The following is an 18,694-nucleotide window of genomic DNA, read 5'->3' on the forward strand; positions in this document are numbered from 1 at the left end:
TGTTCTTCTTGTAGGTTTCTAGCAATTGAAATGTCTATCTTTGAAACTAGTAATGACATATGATATCATTTCGGTCTGTTACATAAATGCATATGAATTTGCTTTCATAATAAACTTGTAAACAATTAGAGTGTCTACAGGAAAAGTAGACATGCTCCCCCATTCCTATAATCTCATTTCTTTCTGTGGATGACATCTGTTGGCCAATGGTTCTATATACACCCTCATTTAGATACTGTGCATGTGTGTTTTATCATGGGAGCACAAGGTATGGCACTGGGCCTTGGTTTGTGTCCTGGGCCTCAAGTGGCTGTGTCTTGTGCTGCATTAGTCTTCTTACCTTGCTTGTCATACACGAGGATCAATTCTAGATTCACGTTTAAGCTAGAATCACTGAATCAGTTCAGCACTCAAGATTTTTTATTATAGGCAATACTGTAATGACAATTTTTTACCATGCATTTATGCACACATGTGACTAAAACATATTTGGTAGACACCAGGAGCTAAAACTGTTAAATCAGCATATTCAGATTCAAAATTATCATACATGCTGCCAAAATCCTGACAAGGGTGTTCCATGTAGACCTGCTTAAACCTGCTTGAAAGTTCACTTTCTTTGTCTCCATCATACCCAGCAGACAGGATAAAGCCCTTGATATCCCATCCTAGGCACTAAGGGTCCTGGTGACTCTGACCACACCACAGTGCATTCAGAAGGCTTTTTATGCATCAGTACTGAGATTATCACATGATGGAGATTGTGCATACAGGTCTCAATGGAGGGATACATCTTAAGCTAGAAGGCAGGTTATGCATGGGATGTCTTTATCTATGGAGATCTCAACACTGCAAACTTTGAGCATCAGTGTCCTTTATGTTATCGCTTAGAACCAGGGTCCCTCATTAAATCAGGGTTTCATTATCAGCACCAATCCTACACAGAGTCTAGGGAGACTGTTGTGAGGTGCTAAGTTCTGTCAACTTGACACACAATCTAGAATCACCTTCGAAGAAAGCCCGGTTTGGGAACCCTCTAGATTAGCCCTGTGGGTATGTCTGTGAGGAATTTTCTTAGTTGGATTAACTGAGTTGGAAAGACCTACCTGGAATGTGGGTGGCACCCTTTCATGTATTGTCACCACTCTGAGGCAGGAGAACTGAGATAATGGCACCTATAATGGAGGCACAGACTAAAGTCTCAAGCAACAGTTAACTTTATTCAGCGCTCCGGACAATTTATACTCTGAGGGTTAAAAGCAATCACATAGGTTCTCATGAGTTCAAACTGTATGCGACCACAAGGACCTGTTTTTCCTTCCTTCCTAGAGGCATATAAAGGATAGTCTAAACACTTAATAGAATAACAATAGCAAGCAATAATGATTAAACTGAGGTCACAAGATTCTTGTTGTTTTTTGGGTTTTGTTTTGTTTGCTTGATTGCTTGTTTCTTTGAGTGGTCTCTCGAGCCTGGGGAATTCTCCTTACACAACTCCATGCCTGGACTGTGTTCTAACAATGGACTGAGTCCTGAACTGAACAGATAGAAAAGGAAGTTAGGACAGACAAGGTGCTTGAGCTGCTCCTCTCTCTACTCTCAGGCATAGACACGACTCCCTGCTTGCAGCTCCTTCCACTGTGAAATCTCTGCTATGGTAGTCTCTGGCACGGAAGTGTGAGCTAGACTAAGCCTTTTCCTTTCCTGAGTTGCTTTTGTTGGATATTTTATAACAGCAACAAGGACAAAAGTGGGGCAATGTGATAGAAAAATCTGCACATGACAAGGAGGCTTGGATTCTCTGAACTTCCCAAATGCACAGCAACACTCAAAATATTTGATCCTGTGAACCAGTCTGTGATTGATTTGGAGTCTAATCACGTACAAAAAGGTGTGTGGCATTTAAACATGGTAAGAAATGTTTTGCGATTGCTCTACTCTGATGCTGTCATCTAGTACTTCTGCTGTGATGTGCCTTCTTGGCTTATTATAGTCTTTATTTCCTGCAAAGGTTCCTTCTCTTCTCTTTGAAATGTGGAAGTGGACATAGTTTGAATTTCATAGACATAAGAAATTGAATTCTCTTCTCACAAGCTGTTCTAAAACAGAGTGCACATAAGTATGGGGGTGGGGCTCCTAACATACAGCTAACTTGGCATGAAGGGAAACACAACCCTGTTCCTACAGGGAAGATGGTGAACCAGAGAGTTCATATAAACTATCAGCAAAGGTCCTTCATCCTGCCTTGGAGTATGGTTCTTCTGTCAGTAGAAACACAGGAAGAGGAGGCAGAGATGGGCATGCAAGTCCTCAGGATGTTCACTCAGCCAGGACTGCCCACCACAGGCAGCTGGGGCGCACTGCTTTCTCTCCACCATCTGGACTCCAGACGTGACCACTAAACCATAAGGAAGTCCTTTGGAAATTGCCTTTCAGGTCCAGATGGTGCTGAGACACTGGTCTAGGAAAGCAAACCATGCTCAGGACAGAGTCCTTGGGCTGTGTCTCAGGAGGTCTCATTATTAACTCCGCCTCAGTCTCCTGAGGAGCCTGCTCTTCCCTCTGCTGCATGAGGACTGGCAGGCAGTTGTCTGGCTCTTATTGTTCAGTGTTGCAAGGCTGAGGAAGACGAACTGTCAAAACATGTCCCTCATGTTTTAGCCTAGCTCATGCAGAACTTTGAAGAATGAAAATTTTATTTTTTTCTTATTAAATTATTCTCTCTTATATTACATCCTGACCACAGCCTCCCCTCCCTCCTCTCCTCCCAGTCCCTTCCCCCTCCTTCCCCACTCTCTCCTCCTCCACCACCACCACTCTATCCCCCCCCCCCCCCACCCCACTCCACCCCCATCCCCACCTACCCTGCAGAAAAGGGCAAACTTCTCAGGGATATCAACCAAACATGACATCAATTTGCAATAATACTAGGCATACCAAGGCTGGATGAGGCAACCCAGTAGGAAGACAAGGGTCCCCGAAACAGGCAAAAGCACCAGAAACAAGTCCCACTTTGTCTGTTAGGAGGCCCACAAAAACACCAAACTATACCCGACTGTAAAATATGCAGAGGGCCTAGGTTAGACCCATGCAGGCTCCCTGGTTGTTGGTTCAGTCTCAATGAGCCCCTATGAGTCCAGGTGTATTGATTCGGTGGAGGGTTTTTTATGGTGCTCTTGACCCTTCTGGCTCCTACAATCAAGAAGGAAAAATTTAAAAGCTAAAATCATTTCCACTCCAGTAGAAGTGGTGCAATGATGGTAGCCCACACAGATTTCATCAAAGCTGAAGCACCCTATACAAAAGGCTTCTGTGCCGTGAGAAACCTCAGGCAAGCCAGGCCTGTAGGGCTTAATGTTTGTAAAGTCAGGTGCTGGCACTTGCTGAAGGGACCCAGGAGCTGACACAGTGCAGGAAACATCTTTGAGGCCTGAGACTGGGAGGACTTCATCATTCGTGTCATTAGTGGGGCCCTTAAGAAGCACTGTGAGGAAGGGGGCATTCTAGAGCCATTCCTAAAGCATTGCAATCAATGCTCAGAGCGTCAAATGTGCCCAAGCCAACTAAATAGAAGAAATGCCTCGATCCAGAAACATAGCTTCCTGCAGGAAACAGCTTCTCGGCCAGCCATTCATGCCAAGTACACAGCAGGGCATTGGGAATTCTTTGAAAAAGTCTGGGGTGCTGTACTGGCTAGTTTTATGCCAACATGATACAAACAAGAACACTGGAGAGAAGGGAACCTTGGTTGAGAAAATGCTTCCATAAGATCTAGCTATCGGCAAGCCTGTAGCGAATTTTCTTAATTAATGATTGATTGGTGAGGGCCCAGCCCATTGTGGATGCTGCCATCCCCAGGCTGGTGGTCTTGGGTTCTATAAGAAAACAGGCTGAGCAAGCCATGACAAGCAAGCCAGTAAGAAGCACCCCTCCATGGCCTCTGCATCAGCTCTGCCTCCAGGTTCCTACCTTGCTTGAGTTTCTGTTCGACTTCCTTTAATGATGAGCAGTAATGTGGAAGCATACACCGAACAAACCCTTTCCTCCCCAAGTTGCTTTGCTCATGATGTTTCATCACAGCAATAGTAGCCCCAACAAAGACATGCTAAAGGATGAGTCTTAAATTTAGCCCAGCATCACATGGGTTGGGTAGAGAAGGTGAACTTTGGTGGTTCAGCTGTTCAGAAGGCTTCGCACCCCTGCTGACGCAGCCAAGTCCTGTGACCCCCATCTGTGAAAAGAACAGTAATACCATTTAAAAGGGAGGGGCCTGGACTCTGCATGCTAATTGCCTCCCCATAATCTGACCTTGAGAGCAGATACCAGTTGCACAGAAGTTTAAGAAGCCAGAATGCAGAGATACCCCTTAGCTGCCGAGAGTGAGCCAGCAGCATGAACAGGAGGAGCTGCACTCTGGACCCTCTTGCCTTGCAAGACTGAGGCTCTGGATTCTGAGCTGCAGTGGTCAGTGTCCAAGGATGGAGAAGGTGTCAATTATTCTGAAGGAATGCTTGAGTAGCTGGCTCCTAAAATGGATTACTAATTGATGACAGTTAGGACATTTGCCACCGTTGTGTAAAAGGTACATGTGCAAATGCGCTGTGAATAAAGGAGCAGCCACTGCTGAGGATACAGAAGCATTTTGTGCACCTGTAATATGTGTGTGTGCATCTATGTAGGAGTATATATCTATGTGAATGCCTGTGTGATGCATAGTGAGTGCATGAATATATGGGAATGTGCATGTGTGCACATGTGTATACATGTTTGCTTTGTGAGCATGCATGTACAACTAAGTATGTGTGTGAATGTGTATGAATTGTGCACGTGTGTGCACATTCGAGCATATATGTATTTGAATGTGCATGTGAGATTATATGTGCCTCTCTGGGATGATGTTAGTGTGTTATATTTATATGTGTGAGAACATGCATGTAGCTGTGTATATGAGAATATGTAGATATAGATACATGAGTGCCTGTGTGCATGCATGAGAATGCTGGGTACTGTAGATAAGGGAAAACCATAGTAAAATACTAAACCTTTAATATGTTTAAGCATGTCACAGAATCTGGCAGACTAGTGGTTTTAGATTTAGAAGCATGGTGGTAGGTAATCAGAAGCTTTCTGAGCTCCACGTGGTATTTCCGGATTCATCTGTCTTTTGCTTGTTTGTTTACTGTCCTCTCATTGGGGTAAGCAAGAGAATCGCTCTAGGAGTGCTTTGCAGACCCTGTGTATTATGTAGGAGATGGGTGTTGGCCTCCCAGCCCCGTGGCTGAGCACACTGAATGCTGACTTATCTCCAGGTATCCTGTGAGAAGTGGAGCGTAGTGTCTTTTAGAGGATTTATGGTAACGCTGCTGTGTGTGGCTGCTGTAAACTGGAGAGCCCTGAGGGTCTCTTCATTCCCTGACACACTTCACTGCCACCCATTAACACCTCGGCTGTTATTGCCGTAGACTGGATTTAATGAGGCCTCTGAATTGGAGCTTAGCATCAGAAACAATGGCTTCAACAGCCAAGCACCTACCCTAGCATGGCTCTCTCTCTCTCTCTCTCTCTCTCTCTCTCTCTCTCTCTGATTCTCTAGCATTCTCTCATTTTTAAAAAATGTGTTCTGTCTCTGACAGTATCATTCTAAATAATCTAGGTATTTAAAAATCATAACTACGACAACATTACAGAAAGTTAATAAAATATATTCTAAATTTCTACTCATGAAGAAATTTTCTTTTGTTGTTGTGTTAAAGATGAAGCAGGTGACATGTAGAAGTCTCCTGGGCATTGGCAGACTATGTTTTGTATGAGCAGAAAAATCTAGTTTCTAAGAAATTAACATATAAAATATTTCTCACCTACTGCATGGCTTCCTAATTTCATCAAAGTAGTGACAGAGATAATAATTGCATAGCCTGCCTGGAGTTGGCCAACCTAAGCATTATTATGTGCACTTAGTTTTAGCCTCAAACAGGACATTTATTTGAAACTGAAAAATAACTCAGATTTCAAAGTGAATTAACCAAATTGTTTTTTACATGTATGTATGTATGTATGTATGTATGTATGTATGTATTTCTCTATTTATATATTTGTGTATGGACATGAGGCGGGCAGACAACAATCTGTAGAGGTCAGCACTCTCCTAGGCATCTAACTCTGGACATCAGGCTTGGTGGTAGGTGCCCTTTTACACACCGAGCCATCAAATCAAGGATTCTGGGCAAAACCATCAACACACCTTCTTAGCATATGGATGTCTGTCTTTAAACACAGCTGTTTTAAGTGTCAGTGCACAGGTCAGTCCCGCCTTTGTTTCCTGTCAGTAACTGTGTCCTTCTTGTTCTGTTCCTTAGGAAATGAACACTAGGACGAACTGGTGAAAACATCCAGCTAGCATCTCCAAAGTCCTGTGGTGGAAGCCAGCAGTGCTGGTCCAAAGAGGACCCAGAGTGTGAACTCAGGTACCAAGTCCTTACCCGTTTGATGCTGTAGAGCAGAAATTAATGTTTTCACACACAGCCATTTCATATTTACAGAGCATTTGCTGTTAAATGGGATGATGCTCTGTTGTTCTTGATATTAAAGTTACACACAGGTGACATGATGGGAGCACGTAGCACCCTGTTGGTGCCGTGGGGAGCCCGTGGGACACAGCGGTGAGAGAATGAGACTGTGTTTCCTTTGAAATCAGAACCTGTTCCACAAACAGCCTTGACATTCAAAGCTGAAGATGTCATATTTTGAATTCACAAATCCTGGTTACAGGCTCAGATCAGTTGGGATGGCAGAGAGAATGCAGCCAAGAGATCACTGGCAGGTGTCAGAGCCAGGGGTCTGGGTGAACATAATGTGACCCAGACCAGCCTCTGGGCATGTGCAGTGGCCGAGCTTCAAAGCCTCTGAGACCGTGCTCCTGAACTCAGCAAACACTCCTGGAGAAAGAGAAATGATGGCAAAATGTCAGCTGTTCAGGATGCTCTGTGTGGAAAACTCTGGTCTGCCTGTTCAGGTTCACAGTGCAGTAGTAATTTGTTTGTGTGCCAACTACCCCATTTGCCTGTCTGGTAATGGAACTTCATCCCACACTGTGGAAATGAGAGGCTTCTATTGACTCCCATATGCTGCAGCCTGGTGGGGCTGCTGTCTTTAAGAGCTTCGTGAACTGCAGTAATAGGTCACAGTCATTCCCATTATTTTCCCTTCTACACCCCACTCATTTCCCCTCAAGAAACCCAGTGTGCTCATTGGTTCAGCTTGGGAAAGACATTAAGTTTAATTGTACATTTCCTTGCAGCTCAACACACACACACACACACACACACACACACACACACACACACACACCAACTAAACCCTATTCATGTTGAGTGTTAACTCATACTTGGCTCTTAAAACTGCTACATTTCTGAATTTTAGGTTTCATGCCTACAAGCTTCCAGTTTTTGTTGAGCTTTAGTGATGAGACTGTTTAGTTTTTCTATCAAAGTAATATTTCAATGAGTCTTTATTAAATTGGTATTTTTAACATTGAATAAATGTTCCCATTTAAATGAGGACTATCAATGTAGTTTAATTAAAAGTGCTCAACACAAACCTCATTGGAAAGTTAAACAAAGAATCCAAAATAAAGAGGTAGCAGCTAGTTTTGAAAGAGCAATCCATGTAGGTGATGATGAACTTGGCCTTCTATAGGCTCTCATCCAGGGCATCCTTTTATTCTGCAAGATATATCTTGCATGTATGTGTGTGACACACACACACACAAACATGTGTATATCTATACATGTGTCTTTCTGTACATGTGTATGTGTATACATGCATATGTATATATATATATATATATATATATATATATATGGATAGAGCAAGTTGTACTTGCTCCAAGAAGAGAAAATGTCCTTGGGCTTCTTAAAGCCTCTAATCTCTCATGACCTTCCCTATAACTTCATGTGATTCATTAAGCAGGCAGGCTCTGCGCTAGCAGACAGTCCTGAGTGTGAGGGCTCCTGGCTTCCATATCCAGTCATAAAGCGGTAGTAGTCAAAAGCACAACTGACACCTGTATCTCACATGGGGAGTGCCATTCGGTCCTTAGTACCTGTGAGCTGCCTCTCATGGTGGCATTGGTAGTGACTGAAGGTGAAGGTCATGTGTGGAATTATAGAAAGGGCAGAAGACACTGCCAGTTGGGCTGTGAATTTAGGAACTGTGGCGTGAGGGGGTTTTGTTGTTGTTCGGTTGGCTTGGTCTTTTGAGAAGGGTCTTCTCCCTCCTGTAGTCTAGGCTGACCTTAGATTTATGATAATCCTCCCACTCATCCAGAAACAAAATATCAGGGTTCGCTTGATTACTAACAAGATCACAGTCTGTGGGTGACTGTGGTACAGCTCAGGGTGACAGACTGTGTTGCTTAGACACCAGCACTATGACTCACATCTTAAATGTCTCCGAAAGGCCCATGTGTTGAAACCCCCCAGCCCATGTGTAGCAGGAAAGTAGAACTCTCATGAGCTGGGGCACTAGGAGAGTAGGGTAAAGAGGTCCAATGACTACACATGTGTGTTGAAGCTCACAGAGATTGCATGTGTGCGCCATTTCCAGTTTTATAAAAGTGTGTCAGCAGGCAGCATTTACCTGCATGTGTTTATGTGTGATTCATGTACTCCACCTGAACATACAAACAGGTTTGTGCCCTTACAGCGAGAGGGGAACCTAAACCCATCCTCTCCCACCACCATGTTCTGGCTGTGTGGCAAACGCACGTTCTCTTCCATTTGGTTCCCTCAAGACACGCCACCTCACAATAGAGCTAAAGTCAAGGGCCAGTCCATCACAGGCTGACATCTCCAGGCTGTGAGCCAAAACAAACCTTTCTTTTCAATCAAGTCGACACTCCCACCATTTGCTATAATGATGGAGAATAACATAATTCAAGCAAAGACTGAAGATTTTAGGAGCTGTGCCTGAGGAGTCCATGAGGCCAGGAATCAAAATGTGAGGCCATTGTACAAAAATGAGCCACAGACACTACCAGGCAGGGCTGATCCCAAGAAAACTCTATTTGCAAAATGATGACAGGTGCATCCAGAAGGAACATCAGAAACGCCAGTGATTCTGATGGTTTCTGAGGTGGAAGCCTCGTGCTGATAAAGTCAACAGTTAAAGCATGTTGGGGCTGTGTCCATCACAAGCTCTTGTGAAAAGGCATGTAAGTCAGGCCCCATCAGGAGCCAGTGGCTGCTGTAAACCCCATAGTCTGTGGGGACCAAGTAGGTTCCAGGAAGCCCTCAAAATTCACAGAGGGGTTTCTAGTATTTCCATGGCAACACCATTCTGCTGACCACCTTGAAATCCCTCAGGTGCATGTCTCACTGCTGTGAAAATGACCGACAAACAGCAAGAAAGCCATTTATTTTGACGACAGTTCAGAGGAATCCAGGCTGTGGGTGGAGAGAAGGCATGGAGGCAGAAGTCGCATTCCGTCGGCAGTCAGGCAGCAAAAGAATGAAGGCATTCTGCTGGCTGTCCCTTTTTCCCTGGTTATTCAAGCCGGGATCCCGGGATAGCCTCCTTCAACAGTTAAACCTTTTTGGACACATCCCAGGGGTGTGTCTCCGAGGTGATGCCAAATCTTCTTAAGTGGCAACAGGGATTAACCTTCACACTAAGAGAAGCTAGGCCCTGTGACTCAGGTACTCAGGGAAGAGAAGGGCTACAGGAACCACACACAACACTGGAAAAGAGCCTAAGCCTAGAAGCTAGCAGTACCTGTGCAAGTGGCCCCGGGACAGTGCAGGAGCCGGGCAGCATAGCATGACTCGATATAACACAATTCACTCAGCCTGTTTTCCCAAGTACTATGTAGTAGGAAAACAAAGAGAAAGATACAAAGAAAATAAAACACTAGACACAGAGAGAGTTATTTCAAATGCTCATATATCACAAGCTTTGTAAAAAGATTAATTTCAGGAAACTTTATATGTTACTGTAGACTGTTTTCAAAGGCTGTTTTATTGAGAATAAGATTTTGAAGCACAAACCAGGCATGGTAGTATACACCTTTAATCCCAGCACTCAGGAAGGCAGAGGCAGGCAGATCACCATGAGTTCAAGGCCAGCCTAGTCTACAAAGCAAGTCCAGGACAGCCAAGGTTACATGGGGAAACCCTTACCACCACCACCCCCAACGCAAAAAGATTTTGGAGCATAAAATTTTAGTGGAAACACAGATCACCAGCTGACTTCCCTGTTGAGGGGGCCTGCTTGCAACACGTCCTGGATTATTTCATAACAACTCCATGCAGTACCTGAGTGGGGGAAACAGCCTACAGGCTGTGTTGTTGTAACTCTGCTGCAGGAAGAAGGGCCTTCAGACACAGGGCAGCATAACACCCTGTGGCATATGGGTGGCATATCCCAAGAAGTCAGACAAGTACTGTTGCTTTTGCCTCATAAAATCTGAGCCTCAGTTTCCCCAATCCACTAAAGGATAATAATAACTTATCACTTATAAGTGAGAAAAAGTCTAGAGAGGACAAAGTTGATTCCTGCAACAGTGTGGTCTTGGCCTTTGCTGCTATGTTTGAGATGAAGGTGGGTCGGAGAAAACCATCTGAGTCAGTGACCACGTGGTGTCTAGATCTCTTGGAAGGCTGTTAGGGAGGCGGAGCTGCTCACCACAGCTTTTTACAAAGAAGCAGCTCACTGCTTGTACAGTGAGTAGTCTATACCAGACCTCACACTCTTATCTTGCCTTTGTGATCCTAGTATTCCCAGACCAAGCAGACCCGTGCAGAGCCTGGAGCTCCTACAAGGCAGGGCAGGGCAGGGCAGGGCAGAGCAGGACAAGGCTTCTCTGCTCCAGCCTTTAATATGGAGCTTGCTCTGTATGGCATGTGGGTGGTTGATCTCTGCACTGAATGGATGATTTTACAGTGAGGCAGCGGCTGCCACTACGAGTTCCTCACTCATAGGAGCTGTCAGAATGACCACTGGTGAATATTATCCCTGTTTATATTTGGATGCAGATTCTCTTAATTGTCTTTGTAACAAATGTCTGTAGCTAGGGATCAAAGGTCAAAGGAGCCATGCCTCTTACTCCCACTCTTCTCTGCAGTGTTTTCTTCACTTGCCCCTGAGTTCTTAATTCCAAGGAAGCACAACGCATCCCTTCATATGGGGCTTGACTCTCTCTCCTCATCTGCTGCCTCCTAGAACCATCACTGCTTTCTAAACTTGACTTTGAGCACCTGCATAGCACAGGTCCTGAGATCCGCACATGGTGGTCCACTGAGTGCAGGGTCCCTATTTCTTGTGTTTCTTAACTCATTGATTCTTGGTGTAGTACATAAAGAGAGAGAAGTTTGCCTGTAACTAAATTATATAGACGCTTCTCTTCTTTTATAATAAACTATCTTTAGATAAATTATTCCAAGTCTCTCGCACATACAAATGTATGCTGTGCATTTGTTTGGTGTCTTTAAGCTAGCACTGCATATCAGATACTAGACAGGAAAACGGAACTAGAATTCTACTGGAGAGCTGTTGGTAATGAACCATTGAATGGGGGTGGAGGTGGTGTTGAACCATTGAATGGGTTTTTTTTAATGTATATATTTAAAAAACTAACCACACCATGGAAAGAAATATGGAGTGTTTAAAGTGACAGGTGCAGTGTGGTATCAAAGCAGACAAATGTGGCTATCTCTGAAAGCCGATCTATAGAATGCTCTTCTGCAAAGTACTGGGGCTTCCCCATCTTCCAGTAAGATGCTGAGAATCAGGAATGTGAAGCAACCCTGTGGGAGCCCCGCGGAGGTGCCACTGTGAGTTCAGATGTAGTTATCTAACACAATGGCTTATAGCTGAACTACAGGCTGAGAGATAGGGATGAGAGAGAGAGAGAGTACCCACTGGACAGAATCCAGCAGGAGCAGCTGAAGGTTTCAGTGAGGCCAGGAAATGTGTGATAAAGATGGAGATGTGACCTGTGGAGACCTACGATAAAGAAGTGTTCAGAGCACCCACCCTCTGGACGGTGGGAGGAGCCTGCACACTCACCTCTCATATCAGGTGTGTTTGACAGAGTGGGACAGCACCATGTCACAGGGCTGTTAGCATTCCACACAACAGTGCCTGAACCATGTAGCTCCATGGCTGCACACATCCCAGACCCTCTCATTACTATTCATGAAGAGCCAAGACTCACTGGCTTTACCATAAAAGACCGAGGTAGAGCTACCCTGATTTATATCCATGCCGTGTGCTCAGCTTTTCCAATCAAAGTGCCTTCACTTACTTTGCAGCTGTGTCAGAAATGAAGCGGTGCTCTGTGAGCCACTGCAGAAGGATTTCAAGGACATTTTGTCAAAGAAAAATGCAAGATGCAAAAGAGAAGTAAGGCTATGGCTGCACACATGTGTGTATTTGCTTAGATTTGCATAAAGCATCTAGGGATGACAAGAAGCAAGTAGAAACATTTGTATGTGCTTCTGCAGATAATTCAGGATCCAGAGAGAAATCTCTCATTGTTTTTCTCCACTCATTCATCAGTTGCTTTTTTACCTCTGAAACATGCAAATGTGTTTCTTCTTAGTCAAAACAAACTTCATAAGAAACCCAGAAGTGTTTTCAAGCAAGTTCCCTAATGTGCCCTTTAGGGCCTCTGAATTGACAGATGTGAGCAGTTCAGCTTTACCCACGGAAACCAGCAGAGCTCCTGAATGCAGATCTGAGCTTCAACTCTGGCCCTGAAAAGGGGGCTACAGTCGTTCCTTCATGATCAGGCCACAAGGATGTCTTCAGAATCCTGCTTGGCATTGGTTGTTAATGCACAGACTCTAGTTGATCTGAATGGTTAAAATCCAACTTAAGAAATAAGTTAAAAATCAAGGTATGGTGATGATGGCCACATGGGATAGTTAAGGATGGAGGGGTGTGAGAAGGGAGGGAGGAGAGGAGGAGAAAGAAGGGAGGGATAGGAGGAAAAGAAAGGGAAGGGAAGAGACTGGGAGGAGGCCATAGAGGTGGGAAAGAGGGAGAGAGGAGGGCGGGAGAAAGAAGGGGGGATGAGGGAAGGGGAGGGAAGGGAGGGAGGAAGACGGCGGGGTGGAAGGAAGGAAGGAAGGAAGGGAAGAAAAGGAGAGAAAGTAATAGGATGGAAGACATCATCTTGGCTAACAATATGGTTGTATGGTTGCCTTCTCAGCAGCTCTCACATCTCACTAGTGCCCTGATCCCTAAAACTCTCTAACTGCAACTTGATTTACAGAATCTTCAATAAGAGATTATGTATTACGTTATGTCCTTACTTGATAATTCAGTGAAATCTTAAGGGCAGTGTCTCAACTTACTTAAATAATGTGGCTTTAAATATAACACTCAATATACTGCAGCTGTGGAATGGAAGAATAGCAACAGTAATGGCAGAAGTTCCTTAGGACTAAAGGGGACCGTGGCTTGTATCTTAGCTATATTTTAGATATTAAAAAGCCATGGAAGATAGATGGACAGATGAGAAGGTGCAAACATCAGTCATGAATTTTATTATATGTATATATGTGTGTGTGTATATATATATTTGTTGTTGTTAAAGTATATATTATGTAGGAAAATATAGATATTTCCCTTAAAGGACAAATATTGAAGTATTTAGGTATAAGTTGTTATGATTTGGGCATCCTGCTTTCAAAAGTCAAAAACTAGTGTTTGAGTGTACAATGATTTCATGCATACAGAGAGTACTGTATGTATAAGCATATATAATATGTATTATATGTTTATGGGGCGTGTGATATTCACATGCATGATTGCTGTGTATTTTCCATACATTATGTGAGCATACATGTAAGGTATGCACATATGTTGTCATGTATATGTGAATGGGTGCATGTGTGTGGTATGAGATCCATCTATAGCTTGCATGTATGAGCAGCCATAAGTAGGCACATCTCTGCCTCTATATATGTGGACATACATGTGGTACAATTTAATTCACGTACTCCAAACTAACAGTATCATAATATAGGCCATAAGATCACAAGTTAACCTTAATACATAGATTTTTCTTTTAAATTGTGTTGCTAAAACATTCATGTAAATATCACTGATGGAGAGAATATCGAACCCTTCCTTTGTTGCTATGTCAAGCTGAGTCTTCCTGTGGGGAGAGTCTTGAGAAGCTGCTCCTAATTTCCCTGGAGAGATGCCTACCTTTCTCCCAGAGGCTCCTTGTTAAAACACCAGCATACTGCCTTCCGCTCAGTAACAGATGACAAAAGCAGCTTGCAGGGTGGATGTATGTTTGAGGCCATGACATTTGGCAGTGATGATGAGCCACAAATGAGTTGCCCGCACCAGCCTTTCCCTAGCTACAGTGCTGCATTTCCATACTGGTGCCTGATAAATGGGGATAAACTTTACTCAGAGTGATGTTAGTATGAGGACTGTGGACAGGCATGTGCTACCCATGAACAGAGTTCTGCTTTAATGTGGTGTATAACTCTTCTGGAAACACCCTCTCCACGTCTTCCCTCCACCAGCTACAAAAGTACTATGCAAAATGCCCCAACTTAAGAACGCCATTTCTTCTGACTCTTCTCAAACAGAGAACACAATGATAACTCAGCAGGGCCTGGGTGTGGCTCTTATGTGAGAGACCCTGGGCAAGAGCTTTTGTCCTGGAAAAGCCAGAAAAACTGAGGCCAGCACTGAAACCTCAGCTTCCCCTAACGCCTTCCTTGTTCATGGTGCTCAAGCCACCTTCCTTGGCAGGATAGGTACAGCCTTCGACTGTCACCATGAGAAACTGCAGGCACTGCGAGTGACAGCCAAAGGGTTAGAGCACTGCAAAGACACCAACCACATGAAGAAGGAAGGGGGACGGGTGGAGAAGGAGCACAGAGAACATGGCCATGTGACAGCATTGTCTTCAACATCTGTTGACCTGAACGTGTTAGTTCTTAAAAGCCACAAAGGCAAAACAATCATAGGACATGGATGCTGATAAGCCACCTTCCCAGGGCAAGGTCATGTCCACTATTCTGGGCAAATCTCTGGTGCTAGCAGACACTGTGGTTACACTGTTGTATTCGTTACTTTCTAATACAATGATAAAATACAATGATCAAAGTGAAGAAAGAAAGGGTTTATTTTGGCTTATGGTTCTAGAGAGATTTTGAGAGGTATGGCAACAGTTAGGGCAGAAAGTTGGCTGATCAGGTGTTTATCTGCACACAAGAAGCAGAAACAGAACAACCAATTAAAACACCAAGAAAGCCCTTGAAGCCCACTGCCAGTAAAATACTTCCTCCAAGACTCCACTTCCTCAGGGTCTCATACTCTCCCCAGTGTCACAAACTGAGGACCAAGTGTTCAAATACATGAACCGGTGGGGCACATTTCTCATTCAAACCACCAGGATTGGCTGCATTAAATACCTTCCTATACGAATAAGGGAAACAACATTATTTCCTTCAATGTCAAGGGTAGGCAGCAGGTGGCTTTTGTTCTTGTTAATTCCACAAAATTTATCCCAGGCCGCATTTTCTTTTTTATGTGGCAACACCAAGGTCCCTTGATAGACCGAGCCAATGGTAGAGGCAAATCTCATGATAACATAGCGTGGGAAAGCCACATTATGCTATTTCACTTGAACTTTATTTATTACTGCATGGGGCTTAGATGAAATCTATTCAGCAATAAATCTTTACAGTTCAGCCCAGCAAGATGGCTCAATGGGTAAGGACTCTTGCCTCCAAACCTGATGACCTGAGTTCAATCTCTGAAACTCACAAGACAAAAGGAGATACCAACTCTTGCAAGTTGTCATCTGATTATCAGATGTACACCATGGTACATAGTCATACATGTGCACATGTGTGTGTGTGTGTGTGTGTGTACACCATATGAGTACATGAATGTAAATATTTAATGAAACAAATCTTTACAACACTTTTTCCCAAATTTGTGGCTGATTTGTAACTACATAAAATAAACACTGAATCTGAAGGGATGGCTCAGTGGTTAAGAGCATTGGCTGTTCTTCTAGAGGACCTGGGTTTAATTCCCAGCACTTACATGGTAGCTTACAACTGCCAATAGCCTTAGTTCCAGGGGATCTGACACCCTCACACAAATACACATGCAGACAAAACACCAACCAATGAGCATAAAATAAATAAATAAATACGTGTTTTAAAAATTATTATTAAAAAAAGAACAGAAACCAATGCAACTCAGGCAGGAAGGATAAGGAAGGATAACTCACCTGAACACACACACACACACACACACACACACACACACACACACACACACCAGGCAGTAGTTTCTACTTGAGAACTTGGAGAGGTGACCCCCAAGTATCTACAAAGGTACAAATGAGTCATGCATCCAGAGAGAAAGTGTCCCAAGTATCTGTAAAGTTCACAAGGATCTGAATTAACCACATTAAAAAGTGACCCCAACTGAGAATATATAGGGGGATGTAATCCCCCTCAGGAACAGTCATAGGGGAGGGGAATAATGGGAAAATGGGGGAGGGGGAATGGGAGGATACAAGGGATGGGATAAACATTGAGATGTAACAAGAATAAATTAATAAAAAAAAAAAGTGACCCCATCATAAGCAGCCATAAACATCGTAATGCACAATTATTCCTTGTATATTTCAAACCAGAAGCCACCCACTTTGTGGCTCCACCATCTGGAGTCTGTGGCCTTGTAGAAAGTATGGGGGCTGCTATGGGGAATAGCGCAAGATGGCTGGGAAGGATGGGCATGGTGCAGTATGTCTGGGGCCTAAGGGAATGATGCAGGATGTTTGAGAGACTGTAGGGATGGTGCAGGATGTTTGAGAGACTGTAGGGATGGTGCAGGATGTTTGGGGGAATTGTGGGGATGGTACCATATGATGGGAGATGGTGCAGTATGGCGGAATGCTGTGAGATGGTATAGGGTGCGTAGGTTATATGGGGAGCTGTGGTAAGGATGTAGCATGTTGGGGCACTGCAAGGATGGTGTATGCTTCTTGGGGGCCACAGAGATGGTACAGGATGCTCAACTTTAGCCCTCTTTTCCTCAGACATCAGACCACAGGCCATACAGTGAACCTGGCTGTTTGTAAATGTCTATGTGCTCAGGAAGAGGACAGAGAGAGTGGGTGGGGCACAGAGCCGTGGCTCTGCTGTCGGTCCCATCAAAGACTGACAAGGGCGTGACCACACAGTCCATCTATCGCATGAGTGTTCTCATCCTGCTCCCATTATACTGATTCAACACTATTGTGCCAAACAAATGACATTAAGATAATCTAGTGGCCCGTAGGTCTGACACCAGGCAGCACCTCAGAGCTTGCTGCTCAAGCTTTGGGTGCAACCGTCACCTTCTATCCTAGAGTCTTAGTCTGTACACTTGGAGCTCCACCCATGTGCCTGTGTCCTGGGGCAGTGAAGCACCTGAGACAGCTGCTTCTGCTAGACAGATGTGGGCTGCTAGCCCAAGGCTTGCCCCTTTCAGAGAGATTCTGCAGCCACAGACATGAGGACCTCCGAGGGTAGTTTTTGCTCTGCAGTAGAGTTGTCGCATAACATCACAATTCTCAGCACGATGGCGTGGGTAGTAGCAAATTCTGGTGTATAGATATAAAGGCAGTTGCCCAGAGCTCCACCTCTCTGAGGCTCCTGGGTGCCACCTCCATTTTACCTGGTTACCAAGAATCCATCCAGCAAGCCAGCCTTACAGCCATGGTATGTTCAGTTTCATCACCTGAGGCTACAAATATGGTTCATCCTCCACTTTCATTTCTTTTGATATTGTTTCTTAAATGTAAAAACCCTACACAAACCTTCTAGCCTTTTGATCTTTTTTTTTTTTTTTAAACTCTTTACTGTTGTACCATGGAAAGGTACAGTGAGGTGCACCCAGTACACTAGGTAGAGTGACCTGGTGGCCAGCCTTTTCTGTCTCCTTCCTGCCATTTTCTATTCTTCCAAAAATGCAGATTACCTTGAAACATTCAAGTTGTCATGTAACTTACTAGAAATAATTCAGTACATTTTTCACATCATTCTGTTCCTTGTTTATTTTGTTTGTTTGTTTGTTTTTGTTTTTCAAGACAAGGTTTCTGTGTAGCCTTGGCTGTCTTGGACTAGCTTTGTAGACCAGGCTGGCCTTGAACTCACAGAGATGCACCTACCTCTGCCTACCCAAGTGCTGAGATTACAAGTGTGTGCCACAGCATCTGGCTTCTGTTCCACTTTTCAACTCCATAAGTCTAGCTAAAAACAAGGAACAACCATGCCACAGCCTAAGTGCAATGTTATCTGGAAATTTCCTCTTCCAAATAATTGAGTCCATCCTTTTTTATTCCAGCCTCACTCCAAATTTCAGGACACAGACAGAGAGTAGACAAATTCTTAGCTAGAATACCACATAAATGGCCTCTAGCCTAGTTCCCAGCAGCCTCCCTGTTCCTATCTGAAACCTGAGCAACATGCTTAGCACCTGCATTTCTAGTCTGATCTGTACTCCCATTGGAATGGCCCGGTAAGCTCTGATTACAGCACTCTAGGGCTCCTGGAGGCTGCTGCTCCAGTCCTCCCACACACTGTTTCAAAACCCTAAGAATCACACAGGTTCATCACAGCAACACCACCAGTTGTCGGTATCAGTATTTTAATTGGTTAATTTT

At 44.1% G+C, this 18,694-nt stretch overlaps 1 protein-coding gene across 13 annotated transcripts in view; it reads left to right on the plus strand.

Annotated features, from left to right (window-relative positions):
• The window catches only part of Myt1l (myelin transcription factor 1 like), a 405,732-nt gene that overhangs the window by 111,459 nt on the left and 275,579 nt on the right, over window positions 1–18,694 (plus strand). For all 13 annotated transcript variants that reach the window (XM_051144335.1, XM_051144353.1, XM_051144364.1 and 10 more), the window contains exon 3: window positions 6,357–6,464. The gene's annotated coding sequence lies outside the window, so the exon portion shown is untranslated. The remainder of the gene's footprint in view (window positions 1–6,356; window positions 6,465–18,694) is intronic.

The sequence above is a fragment of the Acomys russatus genome, chromosome 1 (genome assembly GCF_903995435.1).
Source record: "Acomys russatus chromosome 1, mAcoRus1.1, whole genome shotgun sequence".
Lineage (NCBI taxonomy): Eukaryota > Metazoa > Chordata > Mammalia > Rodentia > Muridae > Acomys > Acomys russatus.